Consider the following 5,148-nt stretch of genomic DNA (forward strand, 5'->3'; position numbering starts at 1 on the left):
CCCATGACCCAATCTATCAAAAGCAGATTCCATATGTCTTTGGCAGTTTAATATTGATCTTCCCTGAACCAATCTCTTAGCATATTCCTCAAAAGAAAAGCTATATTAACCTGCTGATAAAGGGAGATCATCCAGACAGTGTCAAAGAAACGAGGCCATCATCTACAGAGCTGTTTAAAAAAATGAACTAAAGGAGATAAAACCACCTTTCTGAAATCGATTACAATGAAGAATAGAAAGAAAGAGCAACTCAAAGTAGAAAAGGCACACCAAGGCCCAGCAGTACTTCTGACAGGTTTATGAAAGACTTTCCTGAGTGCTTAGATGGTGCCTGTAAAAATGCACGGGAGCATGGGAGGAAACAAATCGTCCTAGGATGCCATCCCAAAATTATAGGTCCCTGGGCATTCTGTGAACCTGTCATCAAAGCCATCATTACATTAATCACCCTAGCAGGAGCAGGAGAAACTGGAGGTGAAAAGGGCCGATTAAGTTCTTAAGTCTTTCCCCAGAGAATGCCACATGGAGATCGCTCTATGAAGTGGACTCTCATGAACTCCATAAACTTTGGGATTATTCAAGCTAAAGGCAGGGAACAATTCCCTTGAAGTTATTCTTTTCTGCAGTTTGGTGGGCCTTGGGGTTTTTTCACTGATCCATGCTGCCATCACATTCTGTGAAGAACCATGCATGGGAAGTTTGGTTGGCATGACCATCCCCTTTGCAGAAAGGGACCACGAAAAATTTCCCACCAGGAGGACTAAGAAGGTAGAACAAACATTTTCCATGGTTTGTGGCTACCCAGCATCCATTTCAACAAGAGCATATGGTTTACTTTGGGAAATTACCCAGCTGTGGCTAATTTTGTTGATTCCTAGTTCTAGATACCCACACAGCCAACAGTGGGCAAGTGACCTAAACTCAATCAGTTAGATTCTCCCTCTTAAGTCTTTGCATCTTAAGCAAGAAAAAAAAAAAAAACACTTAAAGCCTATTTATTCCAGCTGGTGAGACAGTTGAGGGGTTCTTACTACCAGAACTTTCTGAAGCTGCTTGGGACCTATCTGTTCCAAGCCACCTACTTCAAACTTCTTTTCAAGCCTGTGAGTATACCATTTCGTACCATTAGATTCCACTTTTGCTTATGTTTGCCCGAGTTTTCTTTTTCTTTTTTTCTGTCACTTACAGTTAAAGATCCTTGGCTAAAGAGAATACTCAAAAAGTAAGAGGGGTAGAAATGATGTCTGGAAAGATTGTCTCTGACAACAGGTGTCTCACCTAATGCCTTGTCACAGGGATAGATAAAGGCGAAGACTACAGGGGTAGGGGAGGGAGAGTATCTGCCTCTCCCCATCAGCTTGATTGGGTAGTGGCCTTCAATCTGGCTGTCCTCCCTGTTCTGGTTTGACCTTAGAGTTATGGAAAGGCAGGTCCAGTGGTACCGTGGGTTCCCTTGTACCCAACAGTGTGTTGGTAAACATTTCATAATTGGGTTTAGGTAGGAAAAGGGGAGAAGAGCTGATTTGTAATGTTTGCCAATTTCCATGGTGTAAATACTCTCAATTTTAAGCTGCCAATGGGCTGTCACTGAATGTAGGGTCTGGAAGAGGTGTGCACTGCCAGCCATCCTAAACCAGTGTGAGCCAGTTCCATCGTTACCCCTCTAGCTATGGCAGCTGCATAGGAAAGCTTCCAGGTGATAATAATGGATAACATTTTTAAACACCTTACCTTGTGTGGGGCACCATTCTAGTCATTTCACTTGTATTATTTCATTTAACTTAATCATGACCTCTGAGGCAGGTATAATTCTTATGCCCATTTTACAGTTCAGGAAACTCAAATACAAAGAGAATTTTAAAATGTTCGGTCTATGGCCATGCTACCCTGAACAAGCCGATCCCGTCTGATCTCAGAAGCTGAGCAGGGTCGGGCCTGGTTAGTACTTGGATGGGACACCACCTAGGAAGAACAGATGCTGTCGGCATAAAATAAAAAAAACAAGGGATTGTAAGCTGACTAGGTCCTTGCAATTTGTGAGGTCGAACAAGGGTTGCCTTGCCTAAACATTTTAAATAAATAAATAAATAATAAAAATGGTCAAAATCATAAGGCTTGGATGTTGAGGTGCCATGACTTGATCCTGGTCATTGACTCCAGAGGCAGCTTGCTTAACCACCACACTGAGAATCAGATCATGAAAGGCTTCTGGCCCCTAGAGTGTGGGAGGAAGTATCAGACTCCAACATCCCAGCAGAAATGACAGTGAAGACATTTTCAGGGAAACTCAACACAAATTTTTTAAATTTTCTAGTCCAAATTTTCTTTTCTGTATGTACATTCTGATTATTTATTTCCCATCTACCATCAAAAGGATGGAAGGTAGCTTGCAATAATAATATCTAACAATTATTGAGTACCTACTCTGAACCATTTACTTGTCCTATATTTTATCTCAGCTTTGCAACAATCCTTTAGAGATAGGAGTTATTCTACCCATTTTGCAAATTAAGAAACTAAGACTCTTTAAAAGTTGATCTACCAAGCCCATACAACTAATAAGTGACCAACGCAAGGTAGATTTTTAAAAAATCTTCTTCATTTTATTGGTGAAGAAATGAGCACAGAGAGGTTAACTTGCCCCATGTGACATAATTAGTCCTGATGCAAAATCCAGTCACCTGCTGCCAAAACCCATGATAGTCACATCACTTCAGTGACTTCTCCCTCTATTCAGACCCCTTGATAATGCAGGCAGAAGTGATTTTTTTAGAAAGCCCTGTTTGAGTGACTTAGGAAGGCAACTCTGCCCAGTACTCACTGAAGAGCCAACTACAATTCCATGGCTCAGAGAGTTTCCTCCTAACCACTTACTCACTATCCACTAACTTCCTGCCACCATTTGTTCCTGATCCACTGAGTCAACACATTTCTTTCCAAATAGCGCACCTGTCTGCTAAGATCAGCAACAGATTAAAAGCAACATCAAAAGAACAATGAGTTTTGTTTCTGAATAGTGATGACTTCTGACCTTCTGCAACTTTCCTATGGGGACTGGGCTGGATAGGGAAGGTGCATCACCAGAGAGCAGGATTCTCCTTGTGTATGATACTAGACCTAGCTTTTTCGGATATGTATTTGACCCAACCTGACTGCCTTGACAGGTATGATATAGATGAGGTGCTTTTGTGATTGGTGCTAATGAGACTTTTCAGTGTCTGTCAGTTATGGAACAATTGAAGTTATCAAGAGACTTGGCAGCTTCTCGGCTAACTCACTGCTCAGAGGCAGGGCTGCTAAAATATCAAATGCTTTGAAGAAGTCATTAATGCTGGTTCAGGAAGGGTTAACAAGACCCAATGTGCCTGCCTTAGCTCTTTAAGTAGAGAAAGAAGGGGGTGGGGTGGGGGTGGGATATGTGTCACATTCAGACACATATCTATAGCAAAATAGTGGAGAAACAGTTTTAAACTATATTGTTCCCCATTCTGGTTTGCATACTAATAACATTGGGATTACCTTCTCCTGCTCTGGCAATCTGTCACCTGTAACTGGGGAGGAAAGGCAGGCAACAGAGAGATTAAAAGACTAATATGCCCTTGATTTTATGGAGCAGCTTTGTAGGTCTTTGAAGTCATTTGGGGCAATACTGCAGAACACCTGAGAATCTCCTAGGCTACCTCTCAACACCTCTTTTACTCTAAATAATATATATAAAAGATATTCAGCCTCAAAAAATTAAACATAAAATTACCACATATATCTAGCAATCCCACTTCTGGGATTTGTACAGCCATGTACAAATTATTATTCACAGCAGTCAAAAGGTGGAAACAATCTAAATGTCTGTTGATGATGGGTCGATAAACCAAACTTGATATATACGTAAAGTCAAATATTATTCAGCCTTAAAAAGGAATAAAGTTCTGACACATACTACAACATGAATGAACTTGAAGACCTTATGCCAAGTAAAAGAAGCCAGGCATAAAAGACAAGTATTGTATGATCTCTCTTATATGAGGTACCTAGAATAGTCAAATTCAGAGAGAAAGAAAGTAGAATAGTGATTTCTAGAGACTAGAGAGAGGGAGAAATGGAAAGTTATTGTTTAATGCGTACAGAGTTTCAGTTTGGGAAGATGAAAAAGTTCTGGAAATGGATAGTGGTGATGGTTGCACAGCAATGTAAATGAACTTAATGCCCCTGTACTGTGCACTTAAGAATGGTTAAAATGATAAGTTTTATGTTATGAGTATTTTACCACAATTTTTTTTTAAAAAGACAATCAATACAGGGCACATAGTCAGAGAGTACTTACAAAGCATGAGCCAAACGAAAGAGAGCTTGGTATGCATTGCCATAATGAGTAAAGTACGCTACAAATGTCAGCTAAATGTGTACACTTGCCTTCCCTTACTTAATCATCAGGGAGGTATCAGCTGCTTCTTTTGACAGTGGAGGAAATCGAAGTTCAGAGAGGCCCACTAAGTTGGCCAGGTTGTACTGCAGTGATAGAAGGATGATTTAAACCTTGATCTGCCTGTGATCAAATGCGGCACAATTTTCATAGCCCAAAATGCCTGAAAAAAGTACCATTGTTTCAGGATGTTCATATGCTAGACAGTCAGATGAAGCTGAATTTATCTGCCCTCTGAAACATGGGGGACCCAAACTCAGAGATACTTTAGAATTCATTAGTGGAAGAAGTCAACTTGTAATTCATTGAAATAAAATATACAGATGCTCTGATAATAGCTTAGTGGAGAGAGGCCTAAAGAATTTCCCTAATAAAAATGCAACTATCTGTCATGTGTGGCTTTGTTTGGCTTATAGAAATAGAATCACAGGATTCAAAGCATTCCACTGTCATCAAGAGCGCCATGCCTGAACTGAAATGGTAATAACCACAAACCACTGGTTATTTTTCTAAACCCAGTTGAAATAACTTACTTATCCCTGGCGAGGTCTTTCTTTCAGTTTAAAATAGTAATGGTGTGTCATTCTCGCTGTGTTTTTCTTACAGGTTTGAACATCTTGGGAATGTGTGCTTTCCCAGGTATCGATGCCCCCTCCCCATATTTATATTAGGATGTGCATTATGTCTAAGCTTGGCAGCACAGCACAGTGTTTAAGATCATGGTCTCT

General features: G+C 40.4%; 1 pseudogene; it reads left to right on the plus strand.

Moving 5' to 3' along the window:
* The first annotated feature begins 1,869 nt into the window (after window positions 1–1,869).
* LOC112476712 lies at window positions 1,870–1,987 on the plus strand (annotated as a pseudogene).
* The last annotated feature ends 3,161 nt before the right edge of the window (window positions 1,988–5,148 follow it).

Source organism: Pteropus alecto, unplaced genomic scaffold (assembly GCF_000325575.1).
Source record: "Pteropus alecto unplaced genomic scaffold, ASM32557v1 scaffold71, whole genome shotgun sequence".
Taxonomy (NCBI): Eukaryota; Metazoa; Chordata; class Mammalia; order Chiroptera; family Pteropodidae; genus Pteropus; species Pteropus alecto.